The sequence below is a fragment of the Pseudophryne corroboree genome, chromosome 3 (genome assembly GCF_028390025.1).
Source record: "Pseudophryne corroboree isolate aPseCor3 chromosome 3, aPseCor3.hap2, whole genome shotgun sequence".
Lineage (NCBI taxonomy): Eukaryota > Metazoa > Chordata > Amphibia > Anura > Myobatrachidae > Pseudophryne > Pseudophryne corroboree.
In genome coordinates this window covers 334,678,797-334,691,890 of record NC_086446.1, presented here as the reverse complement: position 1 = coordinate 334,691,890, position 13,094 = coordinate 334,678,797, and the positions used below count along the sequence as shown (strand labels likewise).

The window sequence follows — 13,094 nt, the reverse complement described above, 5'->3', positions numbered from 1 at the left end:
TTCAAAAATAGCGGGAGACGAGCCCGCCGAAAAAGGGGCGGGGCCTATCTCCTCAGCACACAGCGCCATTTTCTCTCACAGAAAAGCTGGAGAGAAGGCTCCCAGGCTCTCCCCTGCACTGCACTACAGAAACAGGGTTAAAACAGAGAGGGGGGGCACTGATTTTGGCGATATTGTATATATATAAAAGATGCTATAAGGGAGAAACACTTATATAAGGTTGTCCCTATATAATTATAGCGTTTTTGGTGTGTGCTGGCAGACTCTCCCTCTGTCTCCCCAAAGGGCTAGTGGGTCCTGTCCTCTGTCAGAGCATTCCCGGTGTGTGTGCTGTGTGTCGGTACGTGTGTGTCGACATGTATGAGGACGATGTTGGTGAGGAGGCGGAGAAATTGCCTGTAATGGTGATGTCACTCTCTAGGGAGTCGACACCGGAATGGATGGCTTATTTAGAGAATTACGTGAGAATGTCAACACGCTGCAAGGTCGGTTGACGACATGAGACGGCCGACAATCTATTAGGACCGGTCCAGGCGTCTCAGAAACACCGTCAGGGGTTTTAAAAACGCCCATTTACCTCAGTCGGTCGACACAGACACAGACACGGACACTGAATACAGTGTCGACGGTGAATAAACAAACGTATTTCTCATTAGGGCCACACGTTAAGGGCAATGAAGGAGGTGTTACGTGTTTCTGATACTACAAGTACCACAAGAAAGGGTATTATGTGGGAGTGAAAAAGCTACCTGTAGTTTTTCCTGAATCAGATAAAATAAAATGAAGTGTGTGATGATGCGTAGGGTTACCCCGATAGCAAATATTGGCGTTATACCCTTTCCCGCCAGAAATTAGGGTACGTTGGGAAACACCCCTTAGGGTGATAAGGCGCTCACACGCTTATCAAGTGGCGTTACCGTCTCCAGATACGGCCGCCCTCAAGGAGCCAGCTGATAGGAAGCTGGAAAAATATCCTAAAAAGTATATACACACATACGGTGGTTATACTGCGACCAGCGATCGCCATCAGCCTGGAGATGCAGTGCTGGGTTGGCTTGGTCGGATTCCCTGACTGAAAATATTTTATTCATGTAGAGCATTTAATAGGATGCATTCTATATATATGTATGTGAGATGCACAGAGGGATATTTGCTCTCTGGCATCAAGATAAGTGCGTTGTCCATATCTCCCAGAAGATGTCAGGGACACGACAGTGGTCAGGTGATACAGATCCCATACGGCAGATGGAAGTATTGCTGTATAAAGGGAAGGAGTTATTTGGGGGTCGGTCCATCGGACCTGGGGACCACAGCAACAGCTGGGAAATCCAACCTTTTTTACCCCAAGTTACATCTCAGCTAAAAAAGACACCGTCTTTTCAGCCTCAATCTTTCCTTTCCCATGAGGGCATGCAGGCAAAAGGCCAGTCATATCTGCCCAGACATAGAGGTAAGGGAAGTAGACTGCAGCAGGCAGCCCTTTCCCAGGAAAAGAAGCCCTCCACCGCGTCTGCCAAGTCCTCAGCATGACGCTGGGGCCGTGCAAGCGGACTCAAGGTGGGGGGGTAGTCTCAAGAGTCTCAGGGCGCAGTGGGATCACTCGCAAGTTGACCCCTAGATCGTACGAGTATTATCCCAGGGGTAAAGATTGGAGAGTCGAGACATCTTCTCCTCGCAGGTTCCTGAAGTCTGCTTTACCAACGGCTCCCTCCGACAGGGAGGCAGCATTGGAAACAATTCACAAGCTGTATATCCAGCAGGTGATAATCAAAGTACCCCTCCTACGACAAGGAAAAGGGTATTATTTTTCCACACTATATTGTGGTACTGAAGCCAGACGGCTTGGTGACACATAGTCTAAATCTAAAATGTTTTGAACACTTACATAAAAGGTTCAAATCGAGATAAAGTCACTCAGAGCAGTGATAGCGAACCGGAAAAAAGGGGACTATATGGTGTCCCTGGACATCAAGGATTACCTCCATGTCCAAATTTTGTCCTTCTCATCAAGGGTACCTCTGGTTCGTGGTACAGAACTGTCAATATCAGTTTCAGACGATGCCGTTTGAATTATCCACGGCACCCCGGGCCTTTTTACCAAGGTAATGGCCGAAAAGATGTTTCTTCAAAGAAAAAAGGCATCTAAATTATCCCTTACTTGCACGACCTAAAAAGGGCAAGTTCCAGAGAACAGTTGGAGGTCGGAAGAGCACTATCTAAAGTAGTTCTTCGACGGCACGACTGGATTCTAAATATTCCAAGAATCGCAGCTGTTTTCCGACGATACGTCTGCTGTTCCTAGGGATGATTCTGGACACGGTTCAGAAAAAGGTTTTTCTTCCCGAGGAAAAAGCCAAGGAGTTATCCGACCTGTCAGGAACCTCCTAAAACCAGGAAAGGTGTCTGTACATCAATGCACAAGAGTCCTGGGAAAAATGGTGGCTTTTTACGAAGCAATTCCATTCGGCAGATTCCATGCAAGAATTTTCCAAAGGGATCTGTTGGACAAATGGTCAGGGTCGCATCCTCAGATGCACCTGCGAATAACCCTGTCGCCAAGGACAAGGGTATATCTTCTGTGGTGGTTGCAAAAGGCTCATCTATTGGAGGGCCGCAGATTCGGCATGCAGGATTTGATCCTGGTGACCACGGACGCCAGCCTGAGAGGTTGGGGAGCAGTCACACAAGGAAGAAACTTCCAGGGGGTATGGACGAACCTGGAAAAGTCTCTTCACATAAACATTCTGGTACTAAGAGCAATCTAAAATGCTCTAAGCCAGGCGGAACCACTCCTGCAAGGAAAACCGGTGTTGATTCAGTCGGACAACATCACGGCGGTCGCCCATGTAAACAGACAGGGCGGCACAAGAAGCAGGAGTGCAATGGCAGAAGCTGCCAAGATTCTTCGCTGGGCGGAGAATCACGTAATAGCACTGTCAGCAGTGTTCTTCCCGGGCGTGGACAACTGGGAAGCAGACTTCCTCAGCAGACACGATATTCACCCGGGAGAGGGGGGTCTTCATCCAGAAGTCTTCCACATGCTAATAAACTGTTGGGAAAGACCAATGGTAGACATGATGGCGTCTCGCCTCAACAAGAAACTGGACAAGTATTGCGCCAGGTCAAGAGATCCACAGGCAATAGCTGTGGACGCACTGGTAACACCTTGGGTGTACAAATCAGTATATGTGTTTCCTCCTCTGCCTCTCATACCAAAGGTATTGAAGATTATACGGTGAGGAGGAGTAAGAACAATACTAGTGGCTCCGGATTGGCCAAGAAGGACTTGGTACCCGGAACTTCAAGAGTTGGTCACGGACGACCCGTGCCCTCTACTTCTGAGAAGGGACCTGCTACAACAGGGTCCCTGTCTTTTTCAAGACTTACCGCGGCTGCGTTTGACGGCATGGCGGTTGAACGCCAGATCCTAAAAGGGAAAGGCATTCCAGAAGAAGTCATTCCTACCTTGATTAAGGCAAGGAAGGAAGTCACCGCGAAACATTATCACCGCATTTGGCGAAAATATGTCGCGTGGTGCGAGGATCGGAGTGTTCCGACGGAGGAATTTCAACTGGGTCGTTTCCTACATTTCCTACAATCAGGATTGTCTATGGGTCTCAAATTGAGATCTATTAAGGTTCAAATTTCGGCCCTGTCAATATTCTTCCAAAAAGAATTGGCCTCAGTTCCTGAGGTACAGACTTTTGTTAAAGGAGTACTGCATATACAGCCTCCTGTGGTGCCTCCGGTGGCACCGTGGGATCTAAATGTAGTTTTAGATTTCCTCAAATCCCATTGGTTTGAACCATTGAAAAAGGTGGATTTTAAATATCTCACATGGAAAGTGACTATGTTACTGGCCCTGGCTTCCGCCAGGAGAGTATCTGAATTGGCGGCTTTATCTTATAAAAGCCCTTATCTAATCTTCCATTCGGATAGGGCAGAACTGAGGACTCGTCCGCATTTTCTCCCTAAGGTGGTATCAGCGTTTCACCTGAACCAACCTATTGTGGTGCCTGCGGCCACTGGCGACTTGGAGGACTCCAAGTTGTTGGACGTTGTCAGAGCCTTAAAAATATACATTTCAAGGACGGCTGAAGTCAGAAAATCTGACTCGCTGTTGATACTATATGCACCCAACAAGTTGGGTGCCCCTGCTTCTAAGCAGACGATTGCTCGTTGGATTTGTAACACAATTCAACTTGCTCATTCTGTGGCAGGCCTGCCACAGCCTAAATCTGTTAAGGCCCATTCCACAAGGAAGGTGGGCTCATCTTGGGCGGCTGCCCGAGGGGTCTCGGCATTACAATTCTGCCGAGCAGCTACGTGGTCGGGGGAAAACACGTTTGTAAAATTCTACAAATTTGATACCCTGGCAAAAGAGGACTTGGAATTCTCTCATTCGGTGCTGCAGAGTCATCCGCACTCTCCCGCCCGTTTGGGAGCTTTGGTATAATCCCCATGGTCCTTTCAGGAACCCCAGCATCCACTTAGGACGATAGAGAAAATAAGAATTTACTTACCGATAATTCTATTTCTCGGAGTCCGTAGTGGATGCTGGGCGCCCATCCCAAGTGCGGATTATCTGCAATACTGTACATAGTTATTGTTAACAAATTCGGGTTATATTGTTAAGGAGCCATCTTTAAGAGGCTTTTTCTGTTATCATACTGTTAACTGGGTTTAGATCACAAGTTGTACGGTGTGATTGGTGTGGCTGGTATGAGTCTTACCCGGGATTCAAATTGCCTCCCTTATTGTGTACGCTCGTCCGGGCACAGTACCTAACTGGAGTCTGGAGGAGGGTCATGGGGGGAGGAGCCAGTGCACACCACCTGATCTGGTAAAAGCTTTACTTTTTTGTGCCCTGTCTCCTGCGGAGCCGCTATTCCCCATGGTCCTTTCAGGAACCCCAGCATCCACTACGGACTCCGAGAAATAGAATTATCGGTAAGTAAATTCTTATTATCTGCAGATCAATTGATCTGCAGATATATCTATGGATGGATCGAGCAGTGTGTTCAGCATACACACTGCCCGATCTGTCGGGGACTGACGTCATGAACTGGGCGGGCGTGTACACACGCCCGCCCAGTTCAGCTGTCAATCACCGCCGGCTGCCGCAGCATGTGTACGGGCGGTCGGCCAACCGCCCCGTACGCACACAGCGACGCGCCAATTTATCGGTAGATATATTGGCCGTCGGCTGTGCTGCGCGGCCGACGCGATACGTCTGTGAACGACAGAGTTCACAGACGTATCGGCCGTACACACTGGCCGACGGTCCCGCGATATATCGGCCGTTCAAGAGAACGGCCGATATATCGACCAGTGTGTACGGGCCTTTAGAGACGGCCGAAACAGTTCGACCTGTTCGAGGTTAAATTTAATATACAAAAACGGCGACACAGGTTATGTCTTTGAATCAATTTTGATAGCCAATATTCACTATAGTTAATAAATTCATACTAATGACTCTACTGCTAATGAAAATAGCCATTGGCTTATAAAAAATAAGAATTTACTTACCGATAATTCTATTTCTCGGAGTCCGTAGTGGATGCTGGGGTTCCTGAAAGGACCATGGGGAATAGCGGCTCCGCAGGAGACAGGGCACAAAAAGTAAAGCTTTTCCAGATCAGGTGGTGTGCACTGGCTCCTCCCCCTATGACCCTCCTCCAGACTCCAGTTAGGTACTGTGCCCGGACGAGCGTACACAATAAGGGAGGATTTTGAATCCCGGGTAAGACTCATACCAGCCACACCAATCACACCGTACAACTTGTGATCTAAACCCAGTTAACAGTATGATAACAGAGGAGCCTCTGAAAGATGGCTCCCTAAACAATAACCCGAATTAGTTAACAATAACTATGTACAAGTATTGCAGATAATCCGCACTTGGGATGGGCGCCCAGCATCCACTACGGACTCCGAGAAATAGAATTATCGGTAAGTAAATTCTTATTTTCTCTATCGTCCTAGTGGATGCTGGGGTTCCTGAAAGGACCATGGGGATTATACCAAAGCTCCCAAACGGGCGGGAGAGTGCGGATGACTCTGCAGCACCGAATGAGAGAACTCCAGGTCCTCCTTTGCCAGGGTATCAAATTTGTAGAATTTTACAAACGTGTTCTCCCCTGACCACGTAGCTGCTCGGCAGAGTTGTAATGCCGAGACCCCTCGGGCAGCCGCCCAAGATGAGCCCACCTTCCTTGTGGAATGGGCCTTAACAGATTTAGGCTGTGGCAGGCCTGCCACAGAATGTGCAAGTTGAATTGTGTTACAAATCCAACGAGCAATCGACTGCTTAGAAGCAGGCGCACCCAACTTGTTGGGTGCATACAGTATAAACAGCGAGTCAGATTTTCTGACTCCAGCCGTCCTTGAAATGTATATTTTTAAAGCTCTGACAACGTCCAACAACTTGGAGTCCTCCAAGTCGCTTGTAGCCGCAGGCACTACAATAGGCTGGTTCAGGTGAAACGCTGATACCACCTTAGGGAGAAAATGCGGACGCGTCCGCAGCTCTGCCCTATCCGAATGGAAAATTAAATAAGGGCTTTTATAAGATAAAGCCGCCAGTTCAGATACTCTCCTGGCGGACGCCAGGGCCAGTAACATAGTCACTTTCCATGTGAGATATTTCAAATCCACATCTTTTAGTGGTTCAAACCAATGGGATTTGAGGAAATCTAAAACTACATTTAGATCCCACGGTGCCACCGGAGGCACCACAGGAGGCTGTATATGCAGTACTCCCTTGACAAAAGTCTGGACCTCAGGAACTGAGGCCAATTCTTTTTGGAAGAATATTGACAGGGCCGAAATTTGAACCTTAATAGATCCCAATTTGAGACCCATAGACAATCCTGATTGCAGGAAATGTAGGAAACGACCCAGTTGAAATTCCTCCGTCGGAGCACTCCGATCCTCGCACCACGCAACATATTTCCGCCAAATGCGGTGATAATGCTTCGCGGTGACTTCCTTTCTTGCCTTAATCAAGGTAGGAATGACTTCTTCTGGAATGCCTTTTCCTTTTAGGATCTGGCGTTCAACCGCCATGCCGTCAAACGCAGCCGCGGTAAGTCTTGGAATAGACACGGTCCCTGCTGAAGCAGGTCCTGTCTTAGAGGTAGAGGCCACGGATCGTCCGTGACCATCTCTTGAAGTTCCGGGTACCAAGACCTTCTTGGCCAATCCGGAGCCACTAGTATCGTTCTTACTCCGCTTTGCCTTATGATTCTCAATACCTTTGGTATGAGAGGCAGAGGAGGAAACACATACACCGACTGGTACACCCAAGGTGTTACCAGCGCGTCCACAGCTATTGCCTGCGGATCTCTTGACCTGGCGCAATACCTGTCCAGTTTTTTGTTGAGGCGAGACGCCATCATGTCCACCATTGGTCTTTCCCAACGGTTTATTAGCATGTGGAAAACTTCTGGATGAAGTCCCCACTCTCCCGGGTGAAGATCGTGTCTGCTGAGGAAGTCTGCTTCCCAGTTGTCCACTCCCGGGATGAACACTGCTGACAGTGCTATCACGTGATTCTCCGCCCAGCGAAGGATCCTGGCAGCTTCTGCCATTGCACTCCTGCTTCTTGTGCCGCCCTGTCTGTTTACATGGGCGACTGCCGTGATGTTGTCCGACTGGATCAACACCGGTCTTCCTTGAAGCAGAGGTTCCGCCTGGCTTAGAGCATTGTAGATTGCTCTTAGTTCCAGAATGTTTATGTGAAGAGACTTTTCCAGGCTCGACCACACTCCCTGGAAGTTTCTTCCTTGTGTGACTGCTCCCCAGCCTCTCAGGCTGGCGTCCATGGTCACCAGGATCCAATCCTGTATGCCGAATCTGCGGCCCTCCAATAGATGAGCCCTCTGCAACCACCACAGAAGAGATACCCTTGTCCTTGGAGACAGGGTTATCCGCAGGTGCATCTGAAGATGCGACCCTGACCATTTGTCCAACAGATCCCTTTGGAAAATTCTTGCATGGAATCTGCCGAATGGAATTGCTTCGTAAGAAGCCACCATTTTTCCCAGGACTCTTGTGCATTGATGTACAGACACCTTTCCTGGTTTTAGGAGATTCCTGACCAGGTCGGATAACTCCTTGGCTTTTTCCTCGGGAAGAAAAACCTTTTTCTGAACCGTGTCCAGAATCATCCCTAGGAACAGCAGACGAGTTGTCGGCATTAATTGGGATTTTGGAATATTCAGAATCCATCCGTGCTGCTTTAGCACCTCTTGAGATATTGCTAATCCCATCTCTAGCTGTTCTCTGGACCTTGCCCTTATTAGGAGATCGTCCAAGTATGGGATAATTAATACGCCTTTTCTTCGAAGAAGAATCATCATCTCGGCCATTACCTTTGTAAAGATCCGAGGTGCCGTGGACAAACCAAACGGCAGCGTCTGAAACTGATAGTGACAGTTTTGTACAACGAACCTGAGGTACCCCTGTGTGAGGGGTAAATTGGAACGTGGAGATACGCATCCTTGATGTCCAAGGATACCATAAAGTCCCCTTCTTCCAGGTTCGCTATCACTGCTCTGAGTGACTCCATCTTGAACTTGAACTTCTTTATGTACAGGTTCAAGGACTTCAGATTTAGAATAGGCCTTACCGAGCCATCCGGCTTCGGTACCACAAATAGAGTGGAATAATACCCCTTCCCTTGTTGTAGAAGAGGTACCTTGACTATCACCTGCTGAGAGTACAGCTTGTGAATGGCTTCCAAAACCGTCTCCCTTTCGGAAGGGGACGTTGGTAAAGCAGACTTCAGGAAACGGCGAGGTGGATCTGTCTCTAATTCCAACCTGTACCCCTGAGATATTATCTGCAGGATCCAGGGATCTACCTGCGAGTGAGCCCACTGCGCGCTGTAATTTTTGAGACGACCTCCCACCGTCCCCGAGTCCGCTTGAGAAGCCCCAGCGTCATGCTGAGGCTTTTGTAGAAGCCGGGGAGGGCTTCTGTTCCTGGGAAGGAGCTGCCTGTTGCTGTTTCTTCCCTCGACCTCTGCCTCGTGGCAGATATGAATAGCCCTTTGCTCTCTTATTTTTAAAGGAACGAAAGGGCTGCGGTTGAAAAGTCGGTGCCTTTTTCTGTTGGGGAGTGACTTGAGGTAGAAAGGTGGATTTCCCGGCTGTAGCCGTGGCCACCAAATCTGATAGACCGACTCCAAATAACTCCTCCCCTTTATACGGCAAAACTTCCATATGCCGTTTTGAATCCGCATCGCCTGTCCACTGTCGCGTCCATAAAGCTCTTCTGGCCGAAATGGACATAGCACTTACCCGTGATGCCAGTGTGCAGATATCCCTCTGTGCATCACGCATATAAAGAAATGCATCCTTTATTTGTTCTAACGACAGTAAAATATTGTCCCTGTCCAGGGTATCAATATTTTCAATCAGGGACTCTGACCAAACTACCCCAGCACTGCACATCCAGGCAGACGCTATAGCTGGTCGTAGTATAACACCTGCATGTGTGTATATACTTTTTTGGATATTTTCCATCCTCCTATCTGATGGATCTTTAAGTGCGGCCGTCTCAGGAGAAGGTAACGCCACTTGTTTTGATAAGCGTGTTAGCGCCTTGTCCACCCTAGGAGGTGTTTCCCAGCGCTCCCTAACCTCTGGCGGGAAAGGGTATAATGCCAATAATTTCTTTGAAATTATCAGCTTTTTATCAGGGGCAACCCACGCTTCATCACACACGTCATTTAATTCTTCTGATTCAGGAAAAACTATAGGTAGTTTTTTCACACCCCACATAATACCCTGTTTAGTGGTACCTGTAGTATCAGCTAAATGTAACGCCTCCTTCATTGCCAAAATCATATAACGTGTGGCCCTACTGGAAAATACGGTTGATTGGTCACCGTCACCACTGGAATCAGTGCCTGTGTCTGGGTCTGTGTCGACCGACTGTGGCAAAAGGCGTTTTACAGCCCCTGACGGTGTTTGAGGCGCCTGGACAGGCACTAATTGATTGTCCGGCCGCCTCATGTCGTCAAACGACTGCTTAAGCGAGTTGACGCTATCCCGTAATTCCACAAATAAAGGCATCCATTCTGGTGTCGACCCCCTAGGAGGTGACATCCCCATATTTGGCAATTGCTCCGCCTCCACACCAATATCGTCCTCATACATGTCGACACACACGTACCGACACACAGCAGACACACAGGGAATGCTCTAAACGAAGACAGGACCCACTAGCCCTTTGGGGAGACAGAGGGAGAGTCTGCCAGCACACACCAAAAAGCGCTATATATGACAGGGATAGCCTTAAAATAAGTGCTCCCTTATAGCTGCTTTATATATATCAAGATATTGCCATTAAATTTGCCCCCCCTCTCTGTTTTACCCTGTTTCTGTAGTGCAGTGCAGGGGAGAGACCTGGGAGCCGTCCTGACCAGCGGAACTGTGAGAGGAAATGGCGCCGTGTGCTGAGGAGATAGGCCCCGCCCCTTTTTCGGCGGGCTCGTCTCCCGCTATTTTGTGAATACAGGCAGGGGTTAAATATCTCCATATAGCCTCTGGGGGCTATATGTGAGGTATTTTTAGCCTTTTAATAGGTTTTCATTTGCCTCCCAGGGCGCCCCCCCCCAGCGCCCTGCACCCTCAGTGACTGCGTGTGAAGTGTGCTGAGAGGAAAATGGCGCACAGCTGCAGTGCTGTGCGCTACCTTTAGAAGACTGCAGGAGTCTTCAGCCGCCGATTCTGGACCTCTTCTTACTTCAGCATCTGCAAGGGGGCCGGCGGCGCGGCTCCGGTGACCATCCAGGCTGTACCTGTGATCGTCCCTCTGGAGCTGATGTCCAGTAGCCAAGAAGCCAATCCATCCTGCACGCAGGTGAGTTCACTTCTTCTCCCCTCTGTCCCTCGTTGCAGTGATCCTGTTGCCAGCAGGAATCACTGTAAAATAAAAAACCTAAGCTAAACTTTCTCTAAGCAGCTCTTTATGAGAGCCACCTAGAATTGCACCCTTCTCGGCCGGGCACAAAAATCTAACTGGAGTCTGGAGGAGGGTCATAGGGGGAGGAGCCAGTGCACACCACCTGATCTGGAAAAGCTTTACTTTTTGTGCCCTGTCTCCTGCGGAGCCGCTATTCCCCATGGTCCTTTCAGGAACCCCAGCATCCACTAGGACGATAGAGAAAATAATATAATAAAGGTAGTTTATGAGGAAACAAATATTTCCGTGTAGGCATGTATGGGGACCTCAGACTCCTACAGGAGAAAACCTATTTTATTGTGAAGACAGATTTGTTCATTAGCACCATTCTGAAGGGGCTCCATCGTCAAGTCTCTTCCATTCCCCATATATTGACAAAGCAGTCCTTTTGTAGGGTGTGTGGAGCAGGACATCCATTAACTAATTGACTTGTATGCTTTCAAATATTAAGGACAATAATTGGTAAAGGTAGATCTTTGTGCCAGACAGAGAATTTTATGAACAATTTTCAGAAGTAAAACTCTGGCATACACAAACTCTAGTTGTAAATCAATTATAATCAGGGTTTCATACCAGTCTATAGCAATTAGAATGTACAGAGTAACAGATGCATAAGCACAGCAAGATCTGTAAGGTGTCAGTGTGTGACAGGCAGGTGCGATCAGCAGCAGCACTACAGAAGTCTACAGCAGCATAACAGACTTCACATTGCAGCCATAAATGGTAAGTGTTACCCCTGGCAGTCACTGGGGAGGTGGGGATCATATTACCAGATGCTCCGGATATAAGATGTTTACTTTACATCCTCAAAAGTTGCAATCAGCGGTCCAGGAACAAGCCACGTGCAATGTGATCAGATGTTCCTCTGGAAAGTGGAAACAAAATTCACAAATAAAGGTTCCGTCTTGCTGCTAGGGATACATTTGTTCCGCCCAAGGTGATGTATAGAATGTGCAGCAGAGTTGCCTACCCTCCCTCATTCTGCAGGAGACTCCCTGAAATAGCAGCAATCTCACTGACTCCCTGAATAGACCAGCAATCTCCCTGATTTTACCTTACCCCCATTATATAGCTGTTACATTCTTGGGGAAAAGATAAATTAGAGATATATACATTCAAATGGGATCATCAGTGCCATTTCCCTGCATTGGTTATATGGCACAATGATCCCTATGGCTACATTCATTTTAAATAAGGTTTCTCATGTCCACTTATAGTATATGTGTATACAGTATACTAACTTTGGGGCTCATTTACGTTTTGATGTAAGTCATTTTCATGACACGCCTCTCAGATGCAGCAGTAAACGTCCGTGCTTATAGGTGTTAATTTCACAATCTCCCTGAATTGCTTTTTCAAAAGTAGGCAAGTATGATGTGCAGCTGTAAAAAAACCCCACTTAGTTTCTCTGACGTCCTAAGTGGATGCTGGGGACTCCGTAAGGACCATGGGGAATAGCGGCTCCGCAGGAGACAGGGCACAAAAGTAAAAGCTTTAGGATCAGGTGGTGTGCACTGGCTCCTCCCCTATGACCCTCCTCCAAGCCTCAGTTAGGTTTTTGTGCCCGGCCGAGAAGGGTGCAATCTAGGTGGCTCTCCTAAAGAGCTGCTTAGAGTAAAAGTTTTGTTAGGTTTTTTATTTTCAGTGAGTCCTGCTGGCAACAGGCTCACTGCAACGAGGGACTTAGGGGAGAAGAAGTGAACTCACCTGCGTGCAGGATGGATTGGCTTCTTAGGCTACTGGACACTAGCTCCAGAGGGACGATCACAGGTACAGCATGGATGGGTCACCGGAGCCGCGCCGCCGACCCCCTTGCAGATGCTGAAGAGAGAAGAGGTCCAGAAATCGGCGGCTGAAGACTTCCCAGTCTTCTTAAGGTAGCGCACAGCACGGCAGCTGTGCGCCATTGCTCTCAGCACACTTCACACCAACGGTCACTGAGGGTGCAGGGCGCTGGGGGGGGCGCCCTGGGCAGCAATGAAAGTACCTATGCTGGCTAAAAATACATCACATATAGCCTCTGGGGCTATATGGATGTATTTAACCCCTGCCAGGTTGTCAGAAAAACGGGAGAAGAAGCCCGCCGAAAAGGGGGCGGGGCCTATTCTCCTCAGCACACA

General features: G+C 48.4%; 1 long non-coding RNA gene across 1 annotated transcript in view; it reads right to left on the bottom strand.

Moving 5' to 3' along the window:
- LOC135057758 (uncharacterized) overlaps nucleotides 1-11,945 on the bottom strand; it is a 31,200-nt gene extending 19,255 nt beyond the window's left edge. Inside the window, exon 1 of the long non-coding RNA XR_010244345.1 lies at nucleotides 11,745-11,945. This is a non-coding gene — a long non-coding RNA (uncharacterized LOC135057758). The remainder of the gene's footprint in view (nucleotides 1-11,744) is intronic.
- Between the last annotated feature and the right edge of the window lie 1,149 nt (nucleotides 11,946-13,094).